The sequence below is a fragment of the Seriola dumerili genome, unplaced genomic scaffold (assembly GCF_002260705.1).
Source record: "Seriola dumerili isolate Sdu_G_001 unplaced genomic scaffold, Sdu_1.0 BDQW01000003.1, whole genome shotgun sequence".
NCBI lineage: Eukaryota > Metazoa > Chordata > Actinopteri > Carangiformes > Carangidae > Seriola > Seriola dumerili.
Window position 1 is genome coordinate 2,459,027 of NW_019174258.1, and position 19,830 is coordinate 2,478,856.

Genomic DNA, 19,830 nt, shown 5'->3' on the forward strand with positions numbered 1-19,830 from the left:
GGATATGTTTCCCTCCACTACCTAATAAGATGCTAAAGATTTGGTTTACAGCATTTATCAATGGTATTACACTGAGGTCAGCCCAGAACATTTATTCCAATTGAGGCATTTTGGTTAATCCGATTCTCTCCATCCCCCCAAATCTTCTTGGGAGCCCATCTCATCTCTGTGATGGGCTTGATGGCTAGCCGTGCTCAAGCTTATGCAGGCCAGAATGAGGTGGGAGTAAGGGTTTTAAAGGCTCTATTATTCATCCCTGTCATTAGCTATGTGACATAAGGAGGTCTGCTCTGTCTTTGCTGCTGTCTGGCTATTAGATCAACCCTCATCTACTGTGTCTCTACAGCAAAATCCACACTACGTCATATGCTACATTTTTCTTCAGTTCATATGCACAAACAAGTGAGTATTTCTGTGAGTAGTATGGTGCTGTAGACAGACCATGTTGAGCTCATGCATGTCAATCACTTTTTCCAGAGTCTCGGGGTCGGCCGGAAGGTCAGAATTAGAGCAGAGCAGTTGACATGGGTTGCCTCGCTGTAATCCTTTCACCTTTGGCCCCACTCCCACTACCCCAACCATGTCTGGCTTAAGGTCAGTGGTAATCATGACACCCCACTAGACACAGACACACATAGTAGCAGAGTGTGTTTGTGTGTGTGGGGGCATGTGTGTGAAATACAGAGAAGGGAAAAATAATGTACGTGTGTGTTTCAAAGTGGGAGGAGATACTTGTTTCATAAGTGTTTGTTTTTGTTTTTTGTTTTTTTTTCCCATGATGTGTTATTGTCTCAAGTTCCAGTTTGGCATGGCGGATTTAATACCCATGAGCCTCCCATTAAGCCAGTCAAAGGTGACAAGCAAGAGCATTCAGAGCACGTTGTTGTTGCAGTTGGGAACAAAACACAGCGCAATAGTTGCTGAATAATTCAAAATTGATCCAAATCCGAAAGTGAATTAATTCAAGCTGTAAAATGTATTACCAGCTCTCTGAAGTTATTTCATAGGAAAAGAAGACAATTTCTAACACCGATGTTTATCTTTAGTACTGATGATTCAAGCAAGAGTTTCATGTCAATTCAAGCTGCAGCAGTGCCATAGAGTCACAAAACACTGTATGTGGAGGAAAAAAAAAAAATGAATGAGACTTCCAAAACCAGAGAAACAGTTCCTCCCACTTTGCAACTTTAATATGCAACGTGAAGTGAATCTAATTTAGCTTTATGACAAGAATATATGTTACATACTTCTCACATTTCAGCTTGTCAGAGTTACATTCTTTGACAAGTTGAGTCAAGATAAATTTGTTATAGCAAGCCTGGTGGGTAACTTAGTTTAGTTTAATTTGATAACTGTTTGCTTGAACTATTTACTGTATCCTTGTGGTCATTTTTGACTCGCCCCCAAGACTGTATTTTAATACATATTGGTAACCCTTAAACTAAATCTTAAACCAAATAGGCAGAGGGTCCTGACTTTTGCTGTCATCATCAGACTGGCCACCTTTGTACCTATTGTCTGTCTCACAGGTTGTTTTTCTCCCCAGTGTTCTTCCTTTGTGTTTACTCTGTCCCGGGGCCCAAAGTGTATCTGCTTCAGTGGTCCACAGACGTATGCAGTACACACACGAGCTAGCCAGTGATGACACTAATGGAGTGTTTAGTCAGGAAGACATGGACTTATTAACCAGTTGAGAGAATGGGCTAGATGGTAATCAAATAAAGCAGAGATAAGTTAATAAGCTGTATGTGCAATGGAGTAAGCTATGCAGGATTTATCCCGACTGACACAGCATTTGTATGCTCCTACTCATTGAGACGCACGAGCATGGTACTTTAAGCATGGTACTTTCAACAAGGTTAAGTAGAGTGTAAGATCATCTCTATCAACTATGTAGATTCTCTATTTATCACATTGTTCATAGAAATATAAAGCTATATATGTATATCTCGAAGGTGATGCTACAAAAGGCTGTCTTTCTTTTCTCTTCCCTGCTCCTTCCCTCCTCTTGTTAATGTATCAGGCATGGATAAAGCACCTCAATGGCCCATTATCACTCAAACCCTTCTTTACTTAATCCAGAAACAAGATTTTTGAGCTGCTTTATCCTGCAACTGCACTGACCACAGAACTTTTTTGAACGAGATTATATCTATAACTTTGTTGAACCAGATTATATCTATCCAGAACAAGAGGAAAATCGAAGGAGGATGGGAAGAATGAAGGTAGAAAAAGGCAGGACTGTGGTATTAGAGGGGAGACATGGTTAAAAAAAAAAAAAAAAAAAGGAGGAACCTTGTATCTAAGAAAGAGGTAGGCAAATGGAGGAAGGCGCAAGAAGAGAACGAGGAAGGCTGATTAAATGGGGGCAATACGAGGGAGGTAGAGGAGAGAAAGGCAGCGGACGGGGCCCAACAGGGGGTAAATCTGAATCGGTAGAGCTCTATATCCTTCATATCCCTGCCCCCTCCTCTCTCCCACATATCCATCATGTTAATATACCTACAGCGTGGCCCTCTGGGTAATATATCTTTGACCTGTGATTACGCTAACAGCTTATTGTTTGCACACTGAACAATCCCATTATGTCGCCGATCTGTTTACATACAGCCTTGCTGTTTAGATTAGCATGGTGTGTGTATATATATATATATATATATATATATATTATAATATATATATATATGTATACACATATATATATGTGTGTGTGTGTGTGTGAGAGAGAGAGAGAGCGAGCAAGGATGTGCCTCTATGTGTCTGTTTATCTTTCACACATTTTGTATATGAACATGTACATCTGTGTATGTTTACGTACATGTCCTAGTCCTGGTCAGGGTCACTGCCAGATAAAAGCGCACTCACCGTACTACTTACGTTCAGGAGCATATGAAAAAACAGCCTGCCACAGATTGCCTGCAGCTGCGCAGAAGTGGGGCTTTGTTTCACTTCTAAGAAAGTGGAAAGCCTTGAGGCTCAGAGAAGATCAACACTTGCTCGATGTCTTGTTTCTTACCACATGCAGCATCTCATGTTTGAGTGACATCTTCATCCTTCCTGTATTTTAAATCTTCTTTAACTAATCACCTGTATGTCATAAGTCTTAATTTCAAGTTTGTTTACATGTTGACTGTAAATACACTCATGTGGTTCAGTGTGCTTTGACAGTATTTGATTTAAGACAGTTTGTTAATATGAATGCACAAGCGGGCAACAGAATAGGTAACCACTTGTATTCTGCTAAAATGACTGATTTCCTTGGTAAATAGTGTGCGCTGATTAGATTTCAATACAACTTTAATTATTTTAAGTTAAAAAGGAAACATCCTTGTTATACAGAGTGTGAAGTTGAAATTCCATCTTTCAACATAATTTTTCACTTGTTGTTAGTGTAGCTGTGTCCAGAAAGAGTACAGCTGTAGTGGGAAGGCGCTAAAGAATCACTGGGCTAACAGGTATTTAACCACAGGGCTGAACATCTGGTTGAGCTGAGGGCCATGCTCATTAACTCAAAGTTAACCTCAGACAGGACGTGAGGTCATGACAGCCTAGAGAGCTGCATGACGGTGTAACAGTTTGAGGTCAAGGGGTCACTGAACTCTCCAAGAGAAGAATATTCTATATGAGGACAGACCAGGGGAATACCTGAACATAAGCTCGGTACCTTAACATTTGGGTAAAAATCTGCTCTCTTTCTCTCCGATCCCTTCTCCTGAGCCTTTTTCTGCTCTCCTCTGCTCTGCTCTCGGACTTCTCTGGCAGTGCGTAGACTCATTGAGATGTGAAAATCCCTTTGACATAGGATGAATAGACAGTTGCTGGCAGGATGCCCCATGCCACTTTGTCCGCTGCCACTTAATTGGAGCGCCCCAGTTTGCCTTCCATCTTCTCTTCTCCTACCCGCTCTCACTGTGGCCAGGTTCTGTCTGACATCAAACGCGAGGTTATGTGTCCCTTCAAAGAGTTTAAAACCCCATCAGCAATGCTGTTTGGCTGGCGAGGACCTTTCACAAGAGGATCGGGAGCGGTAAAACTATTTCAGCTATGTTAGTGTACATTTTCTGAAAACAAAGTAAGGAGATGTAAAGTTGACAAAGAGCTTGCATTGGTTTAGAGAGTCAATCCACTGACTAGGCCTAACTGCACGATCTCTTCTATGAATAATGGTCACGTTCCATCTACAAGTCAACATGCAAAGTACAGCATCTGGGACTATACATAGTGGATACACTGTACATATATACAGCAACTTATTCGAGTGGCGCTGTGCATGATTGTGCATCTGCAGGCATGCGCTTGTATGAGTGAGTGTGTTTGAGTCAAAGTGAGCAAGTGTTTGTTTTGTCTTCCCCATTGCCATGTGCGTCCATCGGTAGCATTCGACGCTAAGCAACACTCTCCTCTGTGTGACCCCTCTACTGTGCGGACAGTAGAGGGGTCACTGAAAAGTCATGGATTCCTCGATGCACAATACACACTGAGAGGTAGAGGATGCACAATGATAGAGATGAGGTGTTCAACAAACTAGTATTTTCCCTGTTGTCCATGCAATGGTTTTTTTTTGTGTCTTCACCAGTGAGGGGTGGGGGTGCGGGGGGGGTGGGGGTGGGGGGTGTTAACCTTTTGAGGTTGTCTGTTCATTGGCTTGGCATATTATCTGTCAGTCCATTTGGTTATCTTCATAGTCCACAGGAGACAGAGGTCAGAGTCCTCATGTCTACATTGCAATCAATGAGGTGTTCTTTTCCCCCCATGTGTAGGCTCAGGATCAGAGCACCATTCAAAACCATTCAAAGAAGAAAAAAAAAAGTGACCGTCTCAGGCTGACAGCTTCAGTAGTCCCAACCCAAACATGGAGAGGGGGAGGGAAATTATTGCAATGGGAAAGAATAAGTAGGTAGACACTGGAAGAAACTAGTAAATAATGATAAAAAATAATATTTTAAACATTTAAGATTTTTAGAAGTGCCAAGGTGGACTCATGGCTTGGGTGAATTGCCTGCTTTTCCTCTTCAGCTTGACCATTTTGTTTCCAGATTGATGACACCAAAAGAATTGCTGCCTTATTATCCTTGCAAATAATAACGTTACCTATAGCTACTGCCTTTATGCATCTATTCAAATACATAGGAAAATGTCCAGATACCTCGGACTATGTCTTTAACTATCAGAAAACAAGTTCACGTGTTTTAAACTTTTACAAAGCTTGTCTGAAATATCCTCATACTGAGACCTGTGATCTACTAGGGGAGTGGTAAATATACACTATAGTCTTTTCCATGCTGTTGTCTTCATTCATCTCTATTTACATGTACTAGTGTGGATATTGGAAAGGAAGACTAGGCCATTTTGTAAAGAGAATAAGAAGAATAGGAAGTACAATTTTTACAGTCCAACTAACTCCAAAGAGGAGGAAATGATATGGGAAATGATAATTACATGGTGTCTGAGGAGGTAAGAAGAATTCTGACTTCATATGGAAAATATTGAACCATGAGTACTCTATCCACAGTCATGAAGGTTTATGAAGTTGGTGAGAGCGACTTGGTATGCTTCCTATATTAGGAATAAGAATAGGATTTTATTATGATCTATTTACAGAAGCATGCATCAGTGATCTTCCCACCAAAGAGAAAATAGTCCTTCCACTGTCTTGCGTTGTCAACCATCTCATGAGTATGAGTCTGTTTTGTTTTTTTTTCCTTTTTCTTTTTTTAAATTTTGTAGAAAAAAGCTGGAGGTAAAATATCAGGGAGGGAAACAGGAGTAGTAAGAGGCTTTCAAGAATTTCACTGTCGGGATTTTGAGGGATTTTAGCGGGTCTTGTCTTTTGTTCTTCAGTGAAGTCATTTTTGAATGTTGTGCTTTGTAGGTGCCTTCGTGCGATTGGTCAGCCGCTCTGATGTCATCACTGCTCAGCCGCTAGGTTATCTGTTGGTGGGGGTGGGGGTGGGGGGGGGTAGACAAGAAAAGAGAAAAAGAAAAGAAGAAAGTCATTAAAGTTAGAGTCAGATCACAATTCTCTCACACACTTTAGTGTCACGCATTCATGCATGCATACACACACATAACGTGCACTGTTAGACAGTGAGTGAAGTCCACATTGTGAGCTACACAGGGCCCTTGTCTCTGTACCCCTCCATCCAGGGTTTATGGTGACACACAGTGAGTCACAGTCACAGTATTTGGGGGGTTGGGGAGGTGGGGAGGACTCTGCTGTCACTGTTGCCAGTGTAAAAACAAAGGCAGAGTGACCACCCTGTGAGTGTACGTGGCAAGCCCACTTGGCTGAGATTCAGAGTGACAGTGGCGTCAGCGTGGGGGGTGACTCTTTAATCAGCTTCAATTAAGGCCAAGGAGAGACGAGCAAATTCACAAACAGTGTTGGTGAGTCTCCTCCCTGTCTGCATCTCTTTTACGTTAATCAATCTTTTCATGTTTTACTCCATCAAGGCACAAAAACACTGTTCTTCCTCCTGCTTTTGTGTCTTGAAACACACAAAGTTTGGTGAGGCGCCTTAGCAGCTTGTGCACTGAGTAAGAATGAGTCATGTAGCCAGAAGGAGCACTTTGTCGGTGGGACATTATACGCACAGTCTATAGTGGAAATCAGCTACTGTCTAATGGAGATCCAGTTGCATGACCCTACTGTAAGTAGGTGCCTTGCCTGCCCCCATTATAACTCGCCATAAACAAAGCAAGTATTGACGTTGCATTGCATCTCGTTACAGCTCCACTCACACCTGTAAAATCTGAAATTATCATCTTAGTCTCACATAGATGTTTTATTCACGTATTTACTCACTACATTGGTTGCCAGCCCCATAACATAAGTTTAAATCTTCATCATCACCACCTGCTATGTTCGAAATGAATTGATTTTCCACGTCTTTAACACTATAAATTAGATGAAGCGGATATTGTTATAATCATAATTTATGGTTTTCTCATGTCAGCCAACTTATTTTGATCTCTCCACATATCCCTGCTGAGAATCACCGACAATTTTAGTCTTGCAGAAGATGTGGATAGAGCTATGGGACAACATGTGCAGACTGATGATGTAATGCAGTCAACGCTATAATTACATTCCTACTGTTACAAAAGAATTATAAACAATTACTTGAAATATCACAATTACTTGTGGTATCGTCACACGTACACAGACACACGCACGACCCATACGGTGTCAGCTGACCCTCTCCGTCTGTGTTTGCCCTCCGCTACTTACGGCACAAATCACTGCGAGCTATATGTCCCTGTTTTTTGTCCACCTTTTGTGCAGTGAGCCATGTTCTATGAGCTAATATTCTTACAACTGAGATCACAGCCATTGCCCTGGGGCATGCTACATCCACTCTCAGAGAACAGCAACAGTCAAGACTCAAGCCCTTCAAGACTGAATGTGGTCCCAGGGTGTGTGATAACAGAGTATGTGATGGGAATGCAGGGCCATTTGGACCTCCAAAGCCAGGTGTTAGCACTTCAGATCACTGCCTCATCAATAATTGACAGAGGCAAACCAATCAGAACAATTTGCTCCCCACAGCGAAGTGCTAGAGCAGCCTAACACCAGTGAATCATTAATGAGGCAATTAGATGAAATGGTTAGACGGTTAGCCCTCACTGACAGCGCTCCTGTGATGCTACTGCAACCGGGGCCTTATACCGGAGCTTCACATGATAGAGTGATGTACAGGCCAACACAAGCTGAGGGAGAGAGAGAGAGAGAGAGAGAGAGAGAGAGAGAGAGGAATCGCACAGCAGCACCTGGAGGCAGGGCTGAGCCTCCTTAAGGTTGGAGTGTAACTTGTGTCAGTGATGCCAGCTCTCCATCTGTTGACCACAGCTCAGAGGGCCAATAACGGGAACAAACCCAATTGGCCATTACCACGGGAGATTGACCTTTATTGGTTGTTGTTACCATCGCACAGACCAACAGAAGCCATCTCCCGGGTGATTCAAGTGTGGGAGAGCCTTTATGGACACGGATAAAATCGACCTCGGTGACATCACTCAAACATGGGGGAAACAACAACAACAATAACAGCAAAGATGGAGTCTGCCTTTGAAGAGCGGAGATCCTGGATTGTTGTTTGAGAGGAAAATCAAAGCCCCAAGGGAGCTGCTCACAAAGCCTCATCGATTGGCCATATTGGAACCATTTCATAGTTTATCGATGCTCGTCTTCCTTCTCTCTCAGCCCTGGGTCCAGTGCAGGCTCAATTAAACCAGCAACCTTGATCTGAGGAACAAACCATGCAAACACTACATACTGCATGGATTATTCCCAAACACACACACACACACACACACACACACACACACACACACACACACACACTCCTTCACACTCTTATCTAAAGTAAATATTTTACACACTGTCCATTTTGTTTAGGCCAGATGAGATTAAAATTAGGTTGTTTACTGCTCCTCATTTACAGCTTTCCCCTGTGAAAAAAAAAGAAAAAGGAAAAAAAGACACTATTTAATTTTTTAGCCTCCCAATCATCCTAATGCATTCTCAGTTTCAATATATCTTTGTGATGGAAGGATTTAGAATGAGAGTGAGAAAGCAAGAGCAAGAGAAAGGGAGGGGGCAGTACTGAACGAGAGGAGGGGGAGGAATTCATGCTGAACTCTTAGGGTTCATTGCTGTAGCATATCCTCGAGTGCAGAGAGGGTCCAAGAGTCTGCAGGTTTTCATTTTGAACAAAGACTATAGAATTAGGTTTCAATGCCGTATATTATGGTTTCACTGATAGTATACAAGAAATCAAAATACTGTACTTTATACCAACTATGAATGAGAGATGTGCAGATCGTCCTTGAGTGCAGTGCAGGAATAGTACCGTACATTTCATTTTTAAAGTGTTTGCTTATTTGTTTGTTTTTTATTTATTCCGAGCTGTTTCACCTCAGTCCCACACAAAAACTGTGCAATTTTAGTGTGCGCACCAACTTTTCTAAGTGTTTTGTTGCTTTTGTGATGTGAACATACAGAATAACTAAATGCATTTTGAATGAGTTTATATTGAAGTATGAGTACAGAGTCACTCTGTGATGATAGACAACTTCAACCAAAGAGAAGAAAATAACCAATCCAGTCACCTGCAGAATCTCAGGCGTCCCTGGCTTTGACGAGATCCCCAAGAACTCTTTTGGCTTTCTCTGGACATACCTATTCACACTTTAGAGGGGTCACCGTGGAACCACTGTTTACAGGTTACATGAAAAGACCCATGTGTGAAGAACAGAATATATTTCAGAAAAAAAACTTTTCCAGCTACCTTTTATAGTTAGTAACCAGATTCGAGAGTAAGTGTATGATCCTTTATTAATACACTGGTGTCAAATTAGTTATGATGACATTTTCTAATGCCAACGAGAGATAAAGCAATCTGCAGAAAGAAGAAAATAGCTCCAGTGATGTGCTTCATTATTTACCCTCATTTTAACACTCTTGGGCTCCATTTCCTGCAAAGTCTGAAAAATTCCCTCTGGTGCATTGGTACGTTCCGCCTCACAAAGCAATCAGTTTGGCAAATAATTTCCTACGGTGATAGCAAGGAGTTCACAAGAGCTATTTGTAGATAGTGGTTATCTCAATTCACTGGGCAATCACACATTTTGATATTTTTCTTCCCATAAAACAGTCTGTCAATTTAGAACCCAGGTGTTCACCTCAACCTTAGATTGGCCCTTATGAAAGGAGATCATAAGATATTCACATAACCTATTGATCCCAAACTTCTGGTGAAGCATTTAGGCTGAGACAGAAAGCAGCAGAAAGTCGTAGGATTCATCCAGCCTCTGAAATATTTGGCATTAAATCAGCCAGAATTAATAAAAAGTTTTAAAACATCACCTTTTCCATTTATTTTTTTGATATGATAATTAAATGTTTTGTTAACGAGGACCAGGACTCATTTTTCAGTTGGCTAAATAGAGAAAAACTCTGGACCATCTGGGAAGTTACATAACCTTTCAAAAGATGAAAAATTGATTCAACATTGAGGACAGCTTTAAAAGACACAGCACTGATTTGTTGTGTCTGTGCGTCTTTTCACTCAACAATATTTTTCATAACTCTTTCATTTTGTGTGTTTGTCTTGATAATTATAGTCTTTGGGGGACAAAAGTAATTGATTAGTAGCTGGGTCAACCTGTGTTGCTGATATTGACACTTGTGCAGATATTGTAGACAGCTAGTCTTTGTTTAATGATTGCTATTCACTTTTACAGCCCTCTCAGGATGCCATCCTCAATAAATATTTGCAAACAGGAAATTTGCAGTATGACTTGAGAGAGTCATAACTCTGGCACCTATGTGTTTTGAGATTAACATGTAATTAAAATAGTAAATCAATATTTATGAAGCAGTAGTACAAAACAAATGGGAAATGTATTCAGGTCATATAATGAGTAGCTGGACATTCTGAAATAAGATTTATACGTAAATATACAGGCAGTTTAAACATCTACAAAATTACTTTGATAAAAATCAATTAGACAAACAGTGAGTTACATATACACACACACACACACACACACACACACACACACACACACACACACACACATGCATGCACTGCACAAGTAAGCACAAACACAAACGCAGGTACAGAAACCTCACCTCACCCAAAGACCCCCTTCCTTTCCAAACCACACTGTTTAAATGTGGAGTCTACATATTTTCATTTACTCACCACATCTATCCCACAGTTATCATCTTAAGACTTTCATACTTGCAGAACTGTAGTGAGAAGCAACCCGAAAACACCCCCCCCACCCCCACCGCCCCACCCCCCCCCAACCTCTCACCCTACTGAGTACAAAGCACATAGAGAGAGAAACAGGTGCCACTGCCCATACTACTGGCGTATGAGAAAGAGAGGATGTTAAAAGCTTAATGGACTGCTCCTCTTATTGTTTAAAAATTGCTTGACATATAACTGGCTGAAGGAAACATTGGTTGGCCTCAATTATGCATTGAAAATAAAGTTATGAGCTAGTGGCTGAATTATTGATGCTGGCACTGGGAACAAGAGCATGTTGGCAATGTGTCACAGCTTTTTTTTTGCTGATGCTTCATCTTGTATTGATAATTTTTCATCTAAAAAGCCCATGAAGTCTTGATCTGTGAAAGATGGAAAAACACACCATGAATATTGGAAATCTAATGCAATGTTACTGGAAGAGGAAAACAGATAACATCAAGTAACATCATGGAAAAAAATAAAAAGAAGTGTGTTGCATTGAGACAGGACTTAAATTGAGCCTGTTTGAGCAACGTAAGCTCGCTGAAATGTTATATTTTTTTCAGTTTACAGAACCGAGACGATACATTTTCTAACCACCCCATTCCATGCCTCGCACAGGTGTTTCATTAATGCGGGTATATTGCAACAGCATGTCCGTAATACTGCACGTGTATATATATATAAAATAGGGCATAAAAGCACAAAGGCTCTCAGCCGTGGGACTGTCCCGTATGTTCTGACACACTTGAGATGCAAATGCTTGTGGTTCATCTGCCGATAGCCTCTCTCTACTCTATTTGTCTCACTGACTCTGTCTCAGTTAGCTATGCACACGCGCACACACACACACACACACACACACACACACACACACACACACACACACACACACAGAGAGACTACATGCATGCACACAAGCTTCAGCATATGCAGAGCAAGAGAAAAAAAATGTGTTAAAAAAAAAAAATGAGCACATGAATTTTTTTTTTACATTTTTGCATACAGAAACTACTGCTGTTATTTCCATTTATTTTTCTCCAGGCTGAACAAAACGCTGGTTATTTAAGCAGATGATTTGATGTGTGGAAAATTCCAGAAGACCTTCCTCTGATCTTTTTACTGAATGAGAGACTCTCTCTAAATCACCTCCATCACTGTAGTTCGGAGCTCACACAGACATAGACACATAAATGCACATTGTGTATGTTGTGCCGTTAATGTCCCCAGTTACTGAGAGAGGTGAAAAGTGTCTGCATAGTTGAGTCACACAGCACAGTTTTGTAGTCCATGAGGTCAAATCGAGCATGGCCCACGCTGCAGGGAGCAGTGCGCTGTAGTTTGCCTGACTGACTCTCTGTTAGTCATCATCCTTTTAGGTCACTATGCTTCTTTTCACCTCAAACTGAAGCACATGACCCAAAAATTTAACTGATTGATTGAGATATTAATTATCATGATGGACTTTAGAGGTCCACCTTTACAACTGTCATGGAAATTCCCCATTAATATTAGTAGTGAGTCAAGGAGTACTCAGCTCTTATCTCTGTGAATATTTTACAAGTTTTTCTGGAGAACTCTCTCCAGTTCACCAGGGTAAATTTACTGTTTAAGAGAACATAGTAGAGACACAGATTACTCAATCAGATCCTATGTTTATAGACGAAGCCACAATGAGAGCGGCATTGCGCTCATTTAGTGTTTCACAATCTGCTGCCGTTTAGCAACGTCTGCACAGCCGAATACATTTTGTCCTTTTTGTGGTTGTGCTTTAATGTTTCTTTTTATATATATATATATATATTTCAGCACAAACTGAGCTGCAGTTCCCCTATTTTCATTTTATTCTGCACAGTTTTTGTATGTCATGACATAAAAGCAATGTTTAATTAATTTTCACAAATACTTTTTCAAGTTATGATAAAACGCAGTATGTAAGAAAAATTGCTTTTATTACACTTCTTTCCTTCCTTTCAGTTCAGTTAAAAAAAAAAAAATATTCGGCATGATTATGGAAATGAATCTACTGTTAAAAAAAAAGTTGTCTGAGAGACATAAGATTCTATTTCTTTGCAAATTGGAGAACATTTACATTTTCCTTTGTTTTATTGTACAGTGCATTCAGAAAGTTTTTAAGACCCCTCCACTCATTTCACATTTTGTTATGTTGCAGCCTTATGATATAATTGTTTAAATTAAATTTTCCACATCAGTCTAGACTCAATACCCCACACTGACAAAGACAAAACTGAATTTTAGAAATGTCTGTGAATGTATTAAAAAGGAAAAACTGAAATATCACATTTCAGACCCTTTGCTATGACACTTGAAATTTACCTCAGTCGCCTCTCATTTCTCTTAATCATCTTTGAGATGTTTATCCGTGGTAAATTCAACATTGTACATGACTTAATTCTTCGCTCTTTAAGTGGTATGATCTATTAGAAACATATTTTTCATTAAAATTGAAATAGTTTTTCTTTGTTTCATTAAATAATGATGGAAACAATAAATGTAAATGTCTTTTCTGCAGTTCATTATATTAATATATAAATATGATCATATGATCTTAAATTTAAAAAGTAAACAGGTTTGCTATGTAAAAGACAAGCGGCAGACAAGGCAGATGACATTTTCAGTAGGCATCAAAAAAAGCTCAATGAATCACCTGTCACCGTTTAAACACAGAAAGGTTGAGGGAGGTTGACAAAGAGGCGGAGATCAAAAGAGAAACACAGAAGTGAGACTGAGCTGTAAGGCAAGTGCCTGTGGTATTTCTCACGATGCATTATGACTGGCCTCAGTCGGCGGCCGAGTTTGGCCCAGTCACAATCAAACATTGAGAATATCTCCTTGCGTGATTCACTGAGCACTCATGGCTGATGTGGTGCTACAAGGAATAGGGTGTTGTAGTGGATGTCTGAGTCAAACAACCACAGGTCACATCTACATGTTAGTTGTACCTGCCCATACCTCTCCAGCCCACTCATGTGTGACTCTGGATGTGCAGCGCAGCTTTAAAAACCAGCATGTGGATATATTTTTTTGCTCTGTGTCAGTTTCATGCCGCCATGACTCAACGTCTTTCATGCTTCAGGTCTTTCATCTACGCAACGGTGACTGCTGAGATACTCTTTACTTTTATTTCCGATAAATGACTGAATTTATGTTTAACTGGCAGTCGGAGGCCACTGTTAACCTTTCCACACCTCCGCAACAGAGTGTTTTTTCACCTCATTTGTGAGGTGTGAGATGTTTGCTGGTGGAGAGCCGCCCACTCTCTTCCCTTCCAGGATCCCATAATGGTACCTTGTGGAGGAGCCGCTGAGGAGATCAATACCCATCAGAATGGTAAAATAAATACATTTATCACCCCCTGATACTTGCTACACCGTGCTGCTACAGCATGTTACACCTGATTTGGAGGCAGAGAAAGAAGCTACCGTCAAACTCTCCTCTACTGTCACTTAACACATGGATTGTCATTTTCTATGGTTCTGAACAAGAAGATGACAGGCTTATTTCTCTCTTCGACTAAAAAAAGAACAATACTTTTGACTGTGTGCTTCATCTTTTGCTGTGGGTTGAGCAAGCTCTCTGGGTTTTAAAATCTCATCTGAAGAAAATGTTCCTTCTGTCCTCCCTCTGCTGCAGATAAAGAACAGGCGTTTGAGTAATTATGGTGCATTATCGCCAAGGAACGTTTCATTGCTACATTTTAAGCTGTGTAGTGAGCGGTGACAAACGAACGACCATTTTAATTTCTATCAGGAGGAAAAACACATGGCTGGAGCCAATGAAGTCAGCTCTCTCATTCTGCCACTGACTGAGACCATCTGGACCAAATAAAGTTTTTCCCTTTGAATCAACAGCTGTTGGAAATTACACAGGAACACTCCTTCTCAATATATCAGTCTTTTTTTTTCTTTCTCTGCACTCCTTTGAAAACCAACCATGTATATTTTATGGTTTTAGTTTAGTGCCAGATTTGATCAGTGCTTACAGAAAAAAAACCAAAAAAACAAAATAAAACATGATTTTGTAAATGCACCTGTTTCCCCTCATTCTCTCTCTCTCTCTCGCTCTGTCTTTTCTCTCTCTCCATCCATGCATGTCTTTCGTTCTGTATCTTTCTCCCTCTTACCCTGCCCTCTCTGCGGCGGTGATCGAAGGGCTGACCATGTCAGTCAATCTGTCAGTGGCTGACAGTTTTACAACACATGCACTACATTGATGGGCACCATCACTCACATAACGATTGCCCTCCACAGTGAAACCAAAAGACGAGAGAGCGAGAGGGTTGGAGAGGATTGCAGAAACGGAAGTAAAGGCAGTTGAGTAAAAATAATAGTTGTTGCGTGTAAGAGAGACATACAGTGACAGCAAAAAGAGTCACGTTTTTCTCAGTTTCGACTTTGAAACTGTATAGTCTGTTTTTGGTTGTTTTTTTTTTTTTCAAGATTTTCATAAGGTTTTGAACTCAGAGGTAGATTTTCCCCTCTGGAATCAACGTAGTTTCTCTTTCCACTGGCCTGAGAAGAATTTGTTCCAGTCTGCTGGCAGATATTATTTTTAACACTTCATTTCATCCTCGATTATCATAATAAAGACAAGTCATTAAAATATTTTTGTCAATATTATTGAGACCCTAAAACATCTAACGTGTTTAAATCAATATTATCTATATCAAAAATCAAAACAAATGAACAGATTTTCTATTATTGAATCCCTGTTTCACTGTGTAAAAATTAACAGAAATGTCATGGACAACAAAAGCTCAAACCTGAACGCAGAAGCTCCAGACTGCTTTTTCAGTCATACAGCTTTTTCCTTCATACTGTTGTGTGTGCCACTAATATGGCACATACGATCATTCTGTCCACATATACACATTTCAATAGTTCATTTTAATGGCATTTTTTTCCACCTGCCGGTTAACAGCAGGCAGTGACGGGAAAAGGTCCCTGGTCAAACTTGACGGCACATGTCCTAGACGGCTGGGTCAGCAGGAAGCCACAAGTATTCACATTTGAGCCTGGAGTTTTACTTACATTTTAGCAAGTTTGAGGATACAAATGACCTGATGGTTTTCGGTAAATGTAGTTAGAATGGCCAAAACCTGAACACGATTTTTTATTTTTTTTATTACAGTGGAAAGAAAAAATGAAGCCTTTGGGATTATCAGCATTTGTGTATAAAGTCGTCTTAAAAATATGTTTATATCTTGTTTTACTAAAAACACAAATCATTGTACTTTTCTTGTCCATATTGAAAACATCTTTCAAACATTCACAGTGTAGGTTGGAAAAAGTGTGTGAACCCATTTGCTAATGACATTAACAAGTGGAGTCAGGAGGTATTAAACCTGGAGTCCAATCAATGAAACAAGATTGGAGATACGGGCTAAAGTTACTTTGACTGATCAAAAAAAAAAGAAAAAAAAACTCACAAGAAACCTCTGCTGATGTGAACCATACCTCGCAAAAAAGACCTCAGAAGACATACAGTCACCAATTGTTGTTTTGCACAGCGTCATCTCAAACAGTTTAGATATTCATCATTCCTCAGTTAAACAAACTGTCTATAAGTGGAGATGATTTAGTTCTGTGGCTACACGCCCTCGAAGTGGACGTCCAGCTAAGATGACTCTGAAAGCAAAACCCTGAATGCTCAGTGACGTAGCAAAGAATCAAAGAGTAACAGCTAAATCATATGGGCTGGTTCATGAGTCTACCATACCGGGGAGCCCGGTGTCCTGCCGCGGACACCACAGAGGAAGCTGCTGCTTTCCAAAAAGACATCACTGCGCCTGATGTTTGCCAAAGAGCAGCTTGACTCTACACAACACTACTGGGAAAATGTTTTATGGACTGATGAAAATAAGGTTGAAATTTGGGAAGAACACGCAGCACTCTGTATGGTGTAAAAATGGAACTGCATACTGACATCCCAAGATCATCCCAAAAATGAAGTACGGTGGAGGGAGCATCATGATTTGGCGCTTTGCTGCCTTTGGGCCTGGACAGCTCGACATCATCGAGGGGAAAATGAATTCTCAAGTTCATCAGTGTATCTTCCGGGATAATGTCAGCGTGGCTGTCCACCTTCTGGAACTTAGTAGAAGTTGGGTGGATGCGGACAATGCAGGACAATGACCCTAAACATCAAAGTGAATCTACTACAGAATGATTTCACTCCACCTTTCGTTGCGGCCCACGATCACAGTCGAGACCTTAATCAAATAGAGATGCTGTAAAATGACGAAACTCTCACACCAGGTATCCTAAGAATATGACTGGGCTGAAGCAGTTCTGTAAGAAGAAAGATTTATTGTGAAGGTCTCACCAGCAGCTACTAGAAGCTCTTGTTTGAAGTTATTGCTGCCAAAGGAAGTTTGACCAGTTATTAAATCCAAGGGTTCACTTACTTTTTCCACCAGCGCTGTGAATGTTTAATGGGTGTGTTCAGCAAAGACACGAGAGATTAGAATTGTTTATCTTAAGCACATTGTGTTTTTCTAAACTTGTGACTTGATGAAGATCAGATCATATTTTATGAACAGTTAATGCTTTCTGTCTTACATCAAAATCATCATACAACTTGTTTCCTACTTATTCATGTAGCAAAATTTCATGTATAACATGATTCATTTCATGTTCACTTCACGACATTTAAGAAACAGTTCGACTCATACACAAACTGATTTGAAGTATTGCTTCATTGAGGAAAATGGGAGAAAGGAGAGCAACTATTTAAGATGCGAACATTTTAGAATTATTTCAACATTTCAATCAGTCAAATTCTTAATTAAATCGGTTGAGTTTTGAATTAAAGCTACTTACAGAATAAGTGCTTGAGATCTTTGTTCAAAATGAGTTTGACATTTGACAGTGGTGTAGGCTAATTAAAAGAAGCCAAGCTAGAAATTGAAATACGACACAAGCAGGAGTCTCTCCAGAGAGCCTGGCGGGGGGGCGGGGCCCGGGGGGGGGGGGGGGGGGGGGGGGGGGGGGGGGGTCCTCAGCGTTCCCCAGAAAGCGGGAGACAAAAGCTGCCCAGAGGAGAGAGGCACACAAGCCAATCTGTTTGTCTGTTTACGGAGAACGGCAGCAGAAGCATCCTGCCACCCCGCACCGTCATATGGGAGCCAGGCTCCCACAAACACATGCCTAATGACTCGATTTATTCACCCCGTCACCATCTCTTCATCTTTGCCTCTCTGTTTTTCTCTAATGGTCTTGCCCATATGCACTTCCAGTTTTCTCTCCCCATTGGTATATTCAAGTTATGGGCATAGGGTTTAACTTGTTAACCTAGTTTCTGTTGGAGTGTGGAGGAACTCTGAATTTGAAAAGTGCGCCGTGTCCCACCGCAAACTTAGGTCAGGGGTTTCTGGTAGTTCCCAGTGATGCGGTCACAAAGGGGTTGCGTTTTGAGCGGCTGTGTGATGTGCGTCAGTGACATCTGGGCCAACATTGCCAGGGCATCGATCAGACTGTAGCTCTGGAAGGTCTCTCAAAAGCTTTATTCTTAAATCTATGCTGACAGGCGATGACATGATGGAGACGGGCCTGCTGAATTGATTGTGTCCTCTCTCTCCTTTCGCTCTCCCGCTCACACTCCCGCTTCCCTCAGCCTCGCTCTTCTCCCTCGTCTCTTTGTCCCATCCCTCTTTGCCTTCTATCTCTTCTTCTCCCCCCGCCTCCTTTTTTTTTTTTTTTTTTTCCTCCCTCCTTCTCTCCTCATCGCTTGGATGTGTCGAGCACAAGATGTCAGATTATTTCCCAGCAGACACTGCGCTGTGTGACAGAGGACTGGAGCTGTATATCACTAGATGACACTTCCTCTGCCCCCCCCCCCTCTCTCCGCAGACAACATCAAATATCGCCAGGCCTTTTTGATCACTTAAAAGGCTTGTATTAGGAGAGGAGCCGGTGCTTAAACAAAAGCAAACAAAGTGTTTCATCTGTCATGTTTGTCAGTGGGCCATATGTGCAGCGTAACAGCTTTTTTATCAGAGAGGTGGTAAACCACACGATATCACACATTATGGGACTTCCAAAAAACAACTCAGCTCAGAAATTCTGAGATGTCAAAAGAGGCAACATAGCCATTCTTTGTCATATGTTATGTTGTTGTTAATCTCCATGTGATTTTTAAAAAATGTAGATTATATGAAGTTGACAATCTTTTGAAAAACTAAACTTAACTTGTAGTGATAAAACATATAAAAATCCCTTCAGCCTTCAGATTTTTTATGGTCACTAAAACTGGGCTTCAGTCCATACCTTGTAATTCTAATTGAATGCACTGAGGGCTTTGGCACGGGTGGGGTCGGCCCAGTATCCAGGCCAACCGCTTAGCATATTGTTTCTATGGCACCTGTCCCCCCAGATTAATAACTCCAAGGTCTGCGCTGGCAAAGCATGCATGGATACCCGAAATTACAATACTAATTCAGCACTAGGGATTTATACACCAGCCTCTCCTAGGATTTATGACAAAGTGAGCAAGAGATCGGGGAGAGAGAGAGAGAGGAAGAGAGACTAATAATGCTAGCGAAAGTGATTAGCTCAATGGGAGAAATTGTGCGTTTGTAGTCCTGCGATTATTATTGTGTTTCTCATCACATAATGAGTTTGAACAATGCAGTTAATGGTATTATTGGCGGGCCACCAGAAACGGGGTGTATATAAGCTTGATAGCACTTTTTCATCAATAAATCACTCCAGTGCACATGGCAATATTTAAATCTATGTTATTAAAATTGTTGGAACAACACTATCAGATTTATGTTGTGTTATTTTATTATGGATTGATTATCATCATCACAGGCATATCTGATTTGCGTGGAGGCAGCTGGAGCGTGGTTGGTTTAATCCATTTTGATTGCTCTGCAGAGGAATGCCACTGCTCTGCTTGAATGGACAGCTACTTGCCGTGTGCCTCTGATGATTGGCTGAGAGAGAAATAGAATAAACCAAAGTGTTTTTCCTTCTTTCTTTTGTTCCCACACGTTTCTATTCTTTACTACCACAAACAGATGTGATGACGTTATATATATATATAT

At 40.8% G+C, this 19,830-nt stretch overlaps 1 protein-coding gene across 1 annotated transcript in view; it reads right to left on the reverse strand.

Moving 5' to 3' along the window:
- Positions 1-5,861: 5,861 nt before the first annotated feature.
- The window catches only part of maf (MAF bZIP transcription factor), a 73,050-nt gene continuing 59,081 nt past the window's right edge, over positions 5,862-19,830 (reverse strand). Inside the window, exon 3 of the mRNA XM_022745790.1 lies at positions 5,862-5,931. The gene's annotated coding sequence lies outside the window, so the exon portion shown is untranslated. The remainder of the gene's footprint in view (positions 5,932-19,830) is intronic.